Raw genomic sequence first — 12,242 nt, 5'->3', positions numbered from 1 at the left:
TTTACTGAAAGAATTACTGCATGCTAATTACAGCTTATTACTGTAAGTGTACAGCAGAATACAGCTATATTACTGTAATTTTGTGTTTCAGGTTCAGTTGTTATTTTTCCGTTTTTACTGTTAATATGGTACATTCAATTATTGTGAAAGTAATGTAATTAGTATCCAGTAATTTGGGTTTACAATATTTTTTTCTTTCACAGTGTATTAAATCATTGTGCTTATTTGTTAGCAAACATTTAGCTTAACTAGCTAGATGGATAGCCAACTCAAATTAAAATCGCAGTGGACCACCACTTAAGCACTGGCCCCATTGTTGAGAGATGGCGAGTACGATCCACAGCCAACTAATTTTAGTTGGCTATCCATCTAGCCATTTCTGTCTGGAAATCCATGAGAGCATATCTTGTTGCTCTCTGTGTGGGTGGAATGGTCCACCCTCTCTCTCATCCCTCAGTGCAGGCAACTGTTAGCTGATGTAACAGAATGGGAAAGTTAGCATTCTCCTCCAAACGTGCTGACCTGTGTGGTGGGAGTGTGTTAGCAGTGGTTTGAAAAGGTGCCCTGCCATTTCAAGAGGCTCAGAAGAAGACATGCTATCATTCAGCCTCGCAGTTTGGTAGCATCATGTGGTTGGGAAGACCTAACTAGTGGGTAGAATAGGCCATGACTAAAATTGGGGAAATCTGGGTTAAAAAAAAGAGAGAATTGTGAATTTTGGTGCAGAATTTCAACAGGAAAAAACGACACAAATAAATGTGTTCCAAAGATATTTAAACCATTTAAGACCACTGGCAACCAAAGTTCCCTCACTTTTTCCCTTTTATAACAATCTAGTGGCATCATACAGCTTTGAAGAGATTCACATATGAATGAACCCACTAAAAGAGTTTTGTAATTTTAGGAAAAATATTGAACGTATTGAATGTTGAACTTGTTTAAATGGGTCACTGATAGTATGTCATAGAGCAGTGGTCCTCAGTCCTGGTCCTGGAGTACTACTGCCTTGTATGTTGTAATGTTCTCCTTCAGCTTGCCTCAGGAAGGGCCTTTTAATTAGTTTATTAGTTGTGCCATGTGTGTTTGGAGTAGGAGGAACTCTAACATGTGCAGGGCAGTGTACTCCAGGACCAGGACTGAGAACCTCTATCATAGAGCATAAAGCATGAAGCATGGCACTGTTGATCCTCAAGCCCACCAGACTATCATAGCACACTCTTAAAGGTGTCAAAAAGGGTTCTTCAGTGTGATTACCCAGAAGAACCACTTCCCTAAAGAAGCTTGGGCCTTCAATGGATGAGAGATGGTTGAGTGTGAAGTGCTTCTTAAAGTTGAAAGAACCTTCACATAATATAAAGGTTCTGGGCAAATTAAAGGTTTTGACCCAGCCAAAGCAACCTTTATTTTTAAGAGCTTAATGGCAATTGGAGAGGCTCAGTATTTGACGATGCATTCATGTGCTGAACATCTGGTCAAGGACAGACTGCAGGGAGAACATACTCAGCCTTGTTCCACTTGGACAGGATATACAAGTAAACAACAAGATGGACAAAAAGACTTTTGCAAGGAAAAATCTGCGTAAAAAGAGAACCACATTGCACATTTCAGAGCACCAGATGTTTTGCTGCTTGTGAAAAACACAGAAGCTAACACAGTAAAAAAAACAATGAGAAACCCAAATTTGCATCTCTTCTCCACATGTGGGTTTTTTCACATTTATTCGATGTGACATTGCTTTCACCCACTTGTCTACCCTGTTAACCCATGCTGAGGACAGAGAAACAGTGTTTGAAGCTGCCTCTCAGTCAAGAAGAGGAGCTGTTCAAACAACTCATTAGCACCAAAACAGTGTCCACACACAGACACACAAGCAGCGCAAACTAGTCTGCAGACTGAACTGCCTGTCAAACACACTCGCTTAGCGAGAGAATAAACATCTTAAATTTCTCAGACACTGCTGTGAAAGGGAAACATGTGCAATGATGCTGTAAATGCACCATACAGAGCACAATGCTCGCCTCAACAACGTTTACCTCGCCTCACTAACAATAACAACCCACATATTTAACCAGCACCAGCAAATACCTGCATTACAAAAGTTGCCAAAAAAGCTACCTTATGACTATATAAAGGAATGTAAAAGGGTAGATCATTGCTGTTTATTAGAGGCTGATTAGAGTTTACATTCAATATGCCTTGTTATAATTTTACTCTGAAAAAAGATAAGATAACGTAGCCTTGGTAGCATAACAGAAAGCACAACTCTCGCTCACTGAGAGATAGACTCAGCCAGGCCGAGAGCGGAAACAGAGTGAAACCGAGGAGTTAAATGGCAAGTCCGGATCTGCTTAGCGTTCCAGATCCATTTCAGAGTCTGCTCAGAGGAAAAAAAAGCAAGAAAGCTCAAGTAATCAGGCTCAAATAGGTCTCTGATTATTCCAAAACACATCTGAATGGCACGCTGACAAACATCTGTCTACATGTCAGCTGTAAAACTGACACTTATCCATGGCTCTTGCTCTGAGCAGATGGATAACTGCTCAACAGTAGACTCTAAGGGCCTGTCAGCAGATCCAAACCTAAGCATTTACTGGATAATAAGGTTTACATTTCATAACTGACCATTAAATATTGTCTGTATTAATTCTACACTAAAAAGTGATGCATTGAATTTACCTGATGTGTAAATCTATGCATAATAAACAATGTCAAAACAATCATTGCCAAAAGATAGAAGGACAGAGCTGTGATGATATAATATGTCATATTCAGGTGGAAATGATACACACATTTAAGTTAAGTTAACTGATTACATCACTAGTCTGGATAACAAGCTTGAAGGCTAATAACTGTGTAATAAGCCTGTAGTATAAGGGGTTAAGCATTTCTCACTTCTATGTCAGTATGAACGTGAAATCACAGGAGGCTGACAAGCAGAAAAACACACACACAGCAAAGAAAGTGCAATAACAATCCTCCAGGCTTACCTCCAACTTCTCAGTGCTTACACTCCTCTATATGTCTCTCAGACCGTGAGCATGCCTCTGCTTCAGTCTCCCTCTCTCTCTCTCTCCCTCTATCTGTCTGATGTGCTCTGCCTCCCAGCTGCCCTTGTTACGTGTGAGTAACAGTCTCCAATGATGTGGGGCTTTACTCTGTGGAGGCTGGCTCGCGCTCTCTGCTGACGGAGCGAACAGAGGGTTTGTCCTTCACTCTCCATGGTCCCCAGAGGAGGAGGAGGGGGGTCAACTACAGACCTGACTGGTGTCTCAAGAAGCAAATTCTTTTTAAGTGCTTCTTCTTCCTAAACATCTGAATAAATTGTGTTTAACATCTGAATAAATTGTAATAAATTGTTAGTCTTCATCTAAATAAGTAGTGTCTTTCAAGAACAAGTGTTTTTCTTTTAAAATATATATACAGTCATGTGCAAAGGTTGGAACGACCCCTGTCATGTTGATTTGAAAAAAACAACACATCCTCTACAGAGGACAAACATAAATACGACTTTTTTCTATTTCTTTATTAGTGCACAATTTCTGTTTATTTGCTGAGTTTGACATTTTGTAAGAAAATGAACATAACATATTAAATGTGCCATAACTTTTGCACAGGCTATGTTTTATGTTTTCTTTTTTTCTCCAATGTGTTATATTCAGCAAATAAACAGTCATTGTGCATTAAAATTTACAGTTTGTTCTTTGTAGAGAAGTGTTAACTTATTTTCAGTCAGAAAATCATTAAAACATCATTTGACCAGGGGCACCAAATCTTTTGCATTTGTTTGATACTTTTGTGTTCTTAAATAGTTTCTTAATCTTAGAATAAACACTTGTCTGGCAGTGTTAATGAGGGAACCTTCTAAAGTGGCAACTTCTAATTACTAAGATTTTCTTATGAGAATATTTTAAGACCTCTTATGTTCTGATGAATTGCATTTAAGATCAATTTTATTTTGGATCTTCTTAACATTTGTCTTAAGGACAGTTTTCAAGAAAAAGAACAGTATTTGTATAAATCCAGCACCTGGTACCCTTTGTAAAATATTACTCGAGTAAAATTAGAAACCTTAGAAGTCTAGATCTTAAGTTACAATACAAAAATATTTGCTTTTAAATGCACTTAAGTATGAAAAAGTAAAGTATTAGTCATATGATTCTTGTGTGGATGCAGATGTGAAGAAGACTTTCATTCTTATTAATGCCAATGTTGTAGCTGTTTGGCTCTAGCAAGACTTCTGGCTTCTATATCTCTATAACAGGGCAAACAAATCAGCCAGTTACAAGGTTCACCATTCTATGATTTGCTTAAAAGGCCTGCATTATGGAATATTGACTTTTCTTTGCATTTGATGTGGTATAAAAACACTGTCACTTTCAAAAACATACTGTCCACTCCCCAGACTAAACTAAGCCACAAAAACAGACAGTTTGAAGTAACTGTTTCTGTGATGTCAAGAAAACCAACACATTTACGTATATCAGGCTATTCAGCTCACATCAGTTTAGCTCCGCCCACTCACATTGATGTTATAAGGAGTGTTTCTCCTGCTTTTTGAATGAGGAACAACACAGAGCAGCCTCTCAGAACAGAGATCATGTACATATGTCAGTCTTAAAGGCCCAGTAACAAAAACAGCCTGTTTATTTCTACTGGATAGGTAGAGGTTGTAGAAAAACATCAAGTAAAAATGATTTTGTTACATTTTACAAGTAATACATCCAGCAGAGCAGCAGAGTATTACAGTATCAGAAAATGGGAAAACGATTAAAGCACAGTACTTTATTACTTTATTACTCAGAATAAGAGTTCATTTGTCTTAGTCTCAGAGTTCAAGCCTCCAAAACAGCAACTGCTAATAATATTTTTACTTCAAGAAGTGCATTTTAGAACATTCTTGGAAACTTTTTCAGTGTTCAGTGTCAGTGACTGAGGAGTTAAATAGCAAGTCGAAAATCTGCTTAGTGTTCCAGATCCATTTGAGAGTCTGTTCAGAGAAATAACCTAGAAAGCTCAAGTAATCAGGCCTAAAAAAGTCTCAGATTATTCCAAAACACTTTTGAAACATCTAAATGCCACACTAACAAACATTTGTCTACATATCAGCTGTAAAACTGATACTCATCTATGGCTCTTGCTCTGAGCAGATGGATAACTGCTCAACAGTAGACTCTAAGGACCTGTCAGCAGATCCAAACTTAAGCATTTACTGGATAACAAGGTTTACATTTCATAACTGACTATTAAATATTGTCTGTATTCATTCTACCCTAAAAAGTGATGCATTGAATTTACCTGATATGTAAATATGTGCATCATAAACAACGTCAAAACAATCATTGCCAAAAGAAAGAAGGACAGAGCTGAGTTGATGTGATGTTGTATGCTTTATTACTAAGAATAAGAGTTAATTTGTCTTAGTCTCAGAGTTGAAGCATCTAAAAAAGCAACTTCTAATAATATTTAAGACTTTCTAACTGCAAGAAGTGCATTTTAGAACATTCTTGGACACTTTTCAGTGTTCAGTGTCAGTAACTGAGGAGTTAAATAGCAAGTCTAGATCTGCTTAGTGTTCCAGATCCATTTGAGAGTCTGTTCAGAGAAATAACCTAGAAAGCTCAAGTAATCAGGCTCAAATAAGTCTTGGATTATTCCAAAACACTTTTGAAACATCTAAATGCCACAGTAACAAACATGTGTCTACATATCAGCTGTAAAACTGATGCATTTCCATGGCTCTTGCTCTGAGCAGATGCATAACTGCTCAACAGTAGACTCTAAGGACCTGTCAGCAGATCCAAACTAAAGCATTAACTGGATAATAAGGTTTATGTTTCATAAATGTCTATTAAGCATTAACTGGATTAATTTAACACTAAAAAGTGATGCATTGAATTTACCTGATGTGTAAATCTGTGCATCATAAACAATGCCAAAACAATCACTGCCAAAAGATAGAAGGACAGAGCTGTGTTGATGTGATGTTGCATGCTTTATTGCTAAGACTAAGAGTTTATTTGTCTTAGACTCAGAGTTAAAGCATCTAAAACAGCAACTTATAATAATATTTAAGACTTTCTTTCTGCAAGAAGTGCATTTTAGAACATTCTTGGACACTTTTCAGTGTTGAAAACCTTCATTAGGTCTTTGTTTTGAAAGCCTCTATGTAAGCCCCTGTTTATTTACCCAGATGATCACTGTGGGGTCCGCTTACTGATAACTGCTCCAACTTGCCCGAACCTGAGCTGTAACACTGCCCACTGCTTTGGCTTCTAACGATGGAGAATAACAAAAGGGGGGCAGATCAGGTCAGAGCGAGAGACTTAAGGACAGGCAGAAAGAGAGTAAGAGGGGGAAATGAAGAGAAAAACAGAAGCAAACGAATGACAGTACCGGTATGCTTGTCGCTGTCCGCTGAAGTGGAGGTATGATGTGTCCTTGAGTGAGGGTCTGTCACGGCGGATGTTTAGGAGATCCAAAACAGAGTGGAAATGGTACAAACACAGGAGAGAGAAGAAAGAAAGAAAGGCACACACACATACAAACACAGGTCTCCTCAGCAACAGCTCTCCATTTGAGTTTCTTTTCACTGAAATCACGAGTGGCAGTGAAACAGAGCAAATCCTCCCTGGAAACTGGCAACTCTTAAAATGAGCAGAGAAAACAGGGTGAAAAACAGTCTGCTCTGAGGAGAACGCTCACTCTATCCTGAGAGAGAGAGAAGTGTAAAAGATGAGAGGAGAAAGGGGGTTTTGGAGGAGAGAAGGTGTGTCAGCTGTGGTGTGTGTGGTGAGGAGGGGGCTCCAGCATAAACTCCTACACACACATACACACACACACACACACAGCGCCATGGTCTGTTTTCACTCTTGGCTCTCTTCCTGACTGCTCTCTCTCTCTCACTCTCTCTCTCAATCTCTTTATCTCTCTTTCTTTCTCTCTCACTCTACCTCCCTCTCTGTCTTTTTTTGCCTTTTTTCTATCTTCTCTCTCTTGCTCTCTCACATCTCTTTCTCTCTTTTTATTATCTCTCTTTATTCTCTCTCTATCTCTCACTCTCTATCTCTCCTTTTTATTTATCCAGGTCTTTATCTTTTGTTTTTTATTTTCCCTTTTTCTCTTCCTCTTAATATCTCTTCTTTCTTTATTTCCCTTGTTCTTTTCTAACTCCCTTTTTTCCACTTTCTGATTTTCTCTCTCTCTTTCTTTCTTTTCTTTTTTATTGACGTTCTCTCTCTTCTTTTCTCTCTTTCTCTCACTCTTTCTTTATATCTCCCTGTCTCACTCTCTCCCTCTCTTTCTTTTTTTCTTTCCCAGGAAGTCAGCAGAGCAGGCTGAAAATTCATAACAGCGTCCAGCAGCTGAGTAAGGGCTTTTCTCTTTATTGGAAAGACAAAAACAGAATGTGTATTTGTGTGTATGTGTGTGTGTGTGTGTGTGTGAGAGAGAGAGAGAGAGAGAGAGAGAGAGAGAGAGAGAGAACTTGGCACACTCTATCCTCTAATTGTGTGAGTGAATGTGAGGGGCTGTGAAGAACAGACAGTAATTAGAGAAGACCGTGGTACAGAGAACAACAGGGCAGTCATATCTCACAAACACCCCTTGGGTCTCTGCACTGTTTTAACTCTTTCACTTTAACCCTTTCACCACCTCTCCACTTCACATGGCTCTTTTGTTTACTGTACTTCAAGCACTGAAGCACAATGTGCACAAAAGCACTGTAATCTGCTCTGTGCTCAACAGCTGACCAAGATTACTGAGAACATCCTAGACAGAGGGTCAGCTCTCCTGCACTGTTCTGATTATTGGTGCTAACTCTGCATGTTTAGCCTATATAGTCTGACACGCCGGTCATGCAGAGGGACTCGTGTGCGCACGCACACACACACACATACACACACACACACACACACACACACACACACAAAATACCCACTATCCCAATTAACACTGCACAAACAATGCAGGACACAGCACCACATGCACATTGTGAGTGATCCTCAGCTGGTGCTGTATTGGTTCACCAATGTGTACAATATTCACTCACACATTTATAGACCACCAGTGTTAAGCTGGTTGTAAGAATCTTGTAAATTCTGTACTTTTTGTTTGGGTTTTCTGATTTTTTTTCTCTTATCTTTCTGTCTTTTTCTTATCTATCTATCTATCTATCTATCTATCTATCTATCTATCTATCTATCTATCTATCTATCTATCTATCTATCTATTTTTACTGTGACACACACCACCCCCATCTGTCTATCTATCTATCGGTCTGTCTGTCTATGTATTAATTTTTACTGTGACACACGCCACCCCCATATATTTATCTTTCTGTCTGTCTGTCTGTCTGTCTGTCTGTCTATCTATCTATCTATCTATCTATCTATCTATCTATCTATCTGTCTGTCTGTCTATTAATCATTATTATTATTAATTATTACTGTGGCATACACCTCCCACTCTAGAGGACATATGGGAGGGATGGAATATTAGGCGACAGTTCAAGAATGGGAATCAGATCATCTGTGGAATTCAGACTTTGGAATGTTAAAGACAGCACTTTGGTTGAGTGTTATTAGTGTGCTCTGTGCCTCTCACTCTCTCAGGAACAAAAGAAGACCATCAAAATATATGTGTGTGTCTGTGTCTGTGTGTCTGTGTGTGTGAGTGAGAGTGTGTGAGTGTGTTCTTTGGTTATAAATGATCTGCATGTGGCTGGATGGCGATATGTCGGTTTAAACTCTGTGACTCAACAAGTGAAGAATGCAGATAGTCAAAGAGACAATGAGTTAGATTTTAGATTTTAAATCCTCTCAAGCCCAGGACGGCACAACACGACACGCACACACACGTGCGCACACATGCTCCTTCGTCATGGCCCGTTACCAGCCAACTGGACAGTTTGTTTGGCTTTTTCCGAGGCACCGATAGAACTTATCAACAAACGTCTGGCAGAGAGGCGAAAAAAACTGTGGAGTGTGTGAGAGACAGGAAATAGACGCTGACCTCAGTGACCTCTGTGGCTCTGATGAGCATATCTACATAACCGCTGGCTCAGAAACAGGGCCCATCTGAGGCTGGATCATCACATGTGTTTACTCTGGCCTATCCTAACTGATCCCAGACCTGGGGCTCTCAGCTTTGGTTCTGGAGCAGGGGAAAACCCAAAGGAGAAGAACCTCACTCATCTGTAAGCTGTGTTGCATCTGTGGCTTCAGAGTTTCTAAAGGTTTGAGGAACCTTCACAAGTAACAGACGCAGCACGGTCCATCCATCTCATTCATTTCTTGAGCTGCATAACGGTTGAATAGACACTAATTATTACAAAAGGCACTAAATGTTGGCAGTTAATTTAGGCCTGGAGGGAGCGGTGCAGAATAATGTGTGATGGTTGCCTGATTGTACATTTTTCATAGTCGAAAAATAACAAAGCATTTTCAAAAAACAGCAATAGTTGTTGGGGTTGTGTACAGCAGGAGTATTCTTGTGTTTCACAACATAACTTGAAGTTGATTTCCAATAAAAGTAAGTGCCACTAAGTCACAATAATGGAAATATTTCTAATATTTACGAGATTGGGGCAGTTGTAGGCTGGAGGTTAGGGAACCAGCCTTGTGACCAGAAGGTCGCTGGTTCGTTCCCCTCAGCCGATAGTACATGACTGAAGTGCCCTTGAGCAAGGCACCTAAACCCCAACTGCTCCCTGGGTGCAGTGGATAGGGCTGCCCACCGCTCCGGGCAAGTGTGCTCACTGCCCCTTAGTGTGTGTGTTCACTAGCGTGCATGAATGTGGGTGTTTCACTGCATGGATGGGTTAAATGTGGAGGTCTAATTCCTCTGTGTGCAACACAGTTAGCTTAAAAAAAAGATACTATTACAGAATTTTGTTATTCAGTTATCATCTCATAATACTGACTTAGAATCACATAATTATATATTATAGATATGACTTCTAACAAGAGACTACTTCATAATTATGAGATACTAACTCATTTTAAGACATTAGGTCATATTTATAATATAGTAACTCAATAGAATATAGTAACTATTTATTATAAGATACTAAGTCATAATTACGACATAGTATATTATTCTAAGGTAGCAAGATACTAACTCATTATTATGAGATAAGGAATCAGAGTCTTAAAAATATAACTTAGTATCATAAAAGTTAGTATCTTGTTATGAAATACTAACTCATAATTATATGATACTAACTCATTATTAAGAGACACAAAGTTGTAATTATGAGATACTGTCTAATTATTATGAGACACAAAAGTACTAATTATGAAGTAGTGAGATACAATTCAGAATAATTTAAATAGTCTGAATAATTAGAACAGTTTTTATCATTTATGAAGCATTCTGAACTAATAAAGTACATTTGGCTTTAGGAAAACCTTTCTTGCTACTGAATACTGCCACCACCATGTTTCACAACTAAAATCAGGCACTGTCCTCATTTTTTATTTTTTTTATTATTATTATTTTTTTTATTCCTGGGCCAACATTCCTTGGCCACACCACCACCCCCCCCTTTTCCAGGGGACATATATATATATATATATATATATATATATATATATATATTATTTTCACTTCGCTATTAATGTCACAACTCATCGTTTATTAATGATCATATAGATATAAGGTGATGTGGCACCACAACCACCCAACACCCCTCCAAACACCACCCCCCCACCCTCTGACCCACCCCCTGCTTTGAGTGAAACAATGAACAGAAATAACAGAGAAAAAAAACAGAAGAAGTAAAGAGAAAGGATGAGAAAATAATAATAATAAATGATAATAATAATAATGACAAGCTGGACATACAGGACAGACAAACACAGACACTTAACAAAACAATAAACAAGGCAGTAATGCCCCTTTTATGTAATTATAACATGGGTAGTTATCAAATCCTATGTAGGGGTTTTAACCTTCCCCTGATGAGTTTGGAGAGAGAAATCAGCTCTCAATATATTGTAAAAATTGTGACCAGGTTTCCTTGAATGATTTTGTGTTATTTTTAAAATTTGCTGTGAGTCTTTCCAAGTTGCAGTGATCCATGAGGAGGTTAAGCCAATGCTTTATTGAAATTTTGGTTCTGTCCTTCCAGTTTAGCAATATAACTTTTTTGGCAATGGTAAGTGATATGAATATAAAGCATTTGAGGTGATTGGGTGCTGAAAGTGAGGAAAGGTCATTAAGTAGCGCTATAATGGGACATAAAGGGATGACAAGGCCCAAAATCTCTGATAGCCTGTCCATGACCTCTGACCAAAACTGCTGGGTCGGGGGACAATTCCAGAAAGCATGATAGTAGTTGTCTGTTAAAGCTGGACAATGTTGGCATTTATCACTGTGACTGAATCCCATATGGTGTAGTTTAGAGGCTGTGATATATGTTCTGTGAAGGGTTTTATATTGAATTAGCTGGAGTTTTGAATTGCTGGACATAGAGAAGATGTCACTGCATATATTTTGCCAGTTGACATTACATGTTTCTTTTATATCTGAGGTCCATTTTTCAGTTGGGAGTGAGATAGTGTTGTCCTTTGAGGCTATAAGTTTATATATTTGTGATAACATTTTCTGAGGTTTAAGGGAGTGTAGTTTTAAGTAGAGGGGAGGAGTGTGATTGCAGAGATTTCCACTATTAACTGTTTTCTTTAGAACATCTTTGAGTTGTATATACTGATAGTGACAATTATCTGGTATATTGTATTCTTTGATGTCATCAAAGGTCATGAGCAAGCCACCAGAGAACAACTGTGCCAGGCTGGTTATTCCTCTCTGTTTCCAGGCTGAGAATATGAAAGGTTTGTTATTTATTAAAAACATGGGGTTGTTCCACAGAGGAGTTTGACTGAAGGGAGAGTAGCTGTATTTAAGAATTCTGTTTGAATTCCACCATGCATTCAGGGTGGTACTTATTGTACTGTATTTATACATTTTTTTTTTATAGCTTTGTCTATGAATGGAATACTATTAATGTCAAGTTCTTGAATTAAACTTTCCTCGATATCTTGCCAGGGTTGGTTTGAGCTAGTTGTCCAATGTCTAATGTAAAGCAATTGATGTGATAGAAAGTAGTAGTAGAAATTTGGGGCTCCAAGTCCTCCAAGATGTTTAGATTTCTGGAGGGTAGCTAACTTGATTCGAGGCTTTTGGTGCTTCCAATAGAACTTAGTCATTGCATTGTCAAGAGAGGAGAACCAGCCTCTGGGGCA

The 12,242-nt window shown here is 38.6% G+C and overlaps 1 protein-coding gene across 2 annotated transcripts in view; it reads right to left on the bottom strand.

Annotated features, from left to right (window-relative positions):
• Positions 1 to 6,956, bottom strand: part of pdgfrb (platelet-derived growth factor receptor, beta polypeptide) — a 62,209-nt gene extending 55,253 nt beyond the window's left edge. Inside the window, exon 1 of one of the 2 annotated variants that reach the window (XM_036575650.1) lies at positions 6,394 to 6,956. The gene's annotated coding sequence lies outside the window, so the exon portion shown is untranslated. Of the gene's footprint in view, positions 1 to 2,987; positions 3,136 to 6,393 lie in introns of those variants that run through there. The other variant, XM_036575649.1, reaches the window with a different exon arrangement.
• Between the last annotated feature and the right edge of the window lie 5,286 nt (positions 6,957 to 12,242).

Source organism: Colossoma macropomum, unplaced genomic scaffold (assembly GCF_904425465.1).
Source record: "Colossoma macropomum unplaced genomic scaffold, Colossoma_macropomum, whole genome shotgun sequence".
Classification (NCBI taxonomy): Eukaryota; Metazoa; Chordata; class Actinopteri; order Characiformes; family Serrasalmidae; genus Colossoma; species Colossoma macropomum.
Note: the sequence above shows the minus strand (reverse complement) of the source record. Positions and strands in the feature narration are given on the sequence as shown.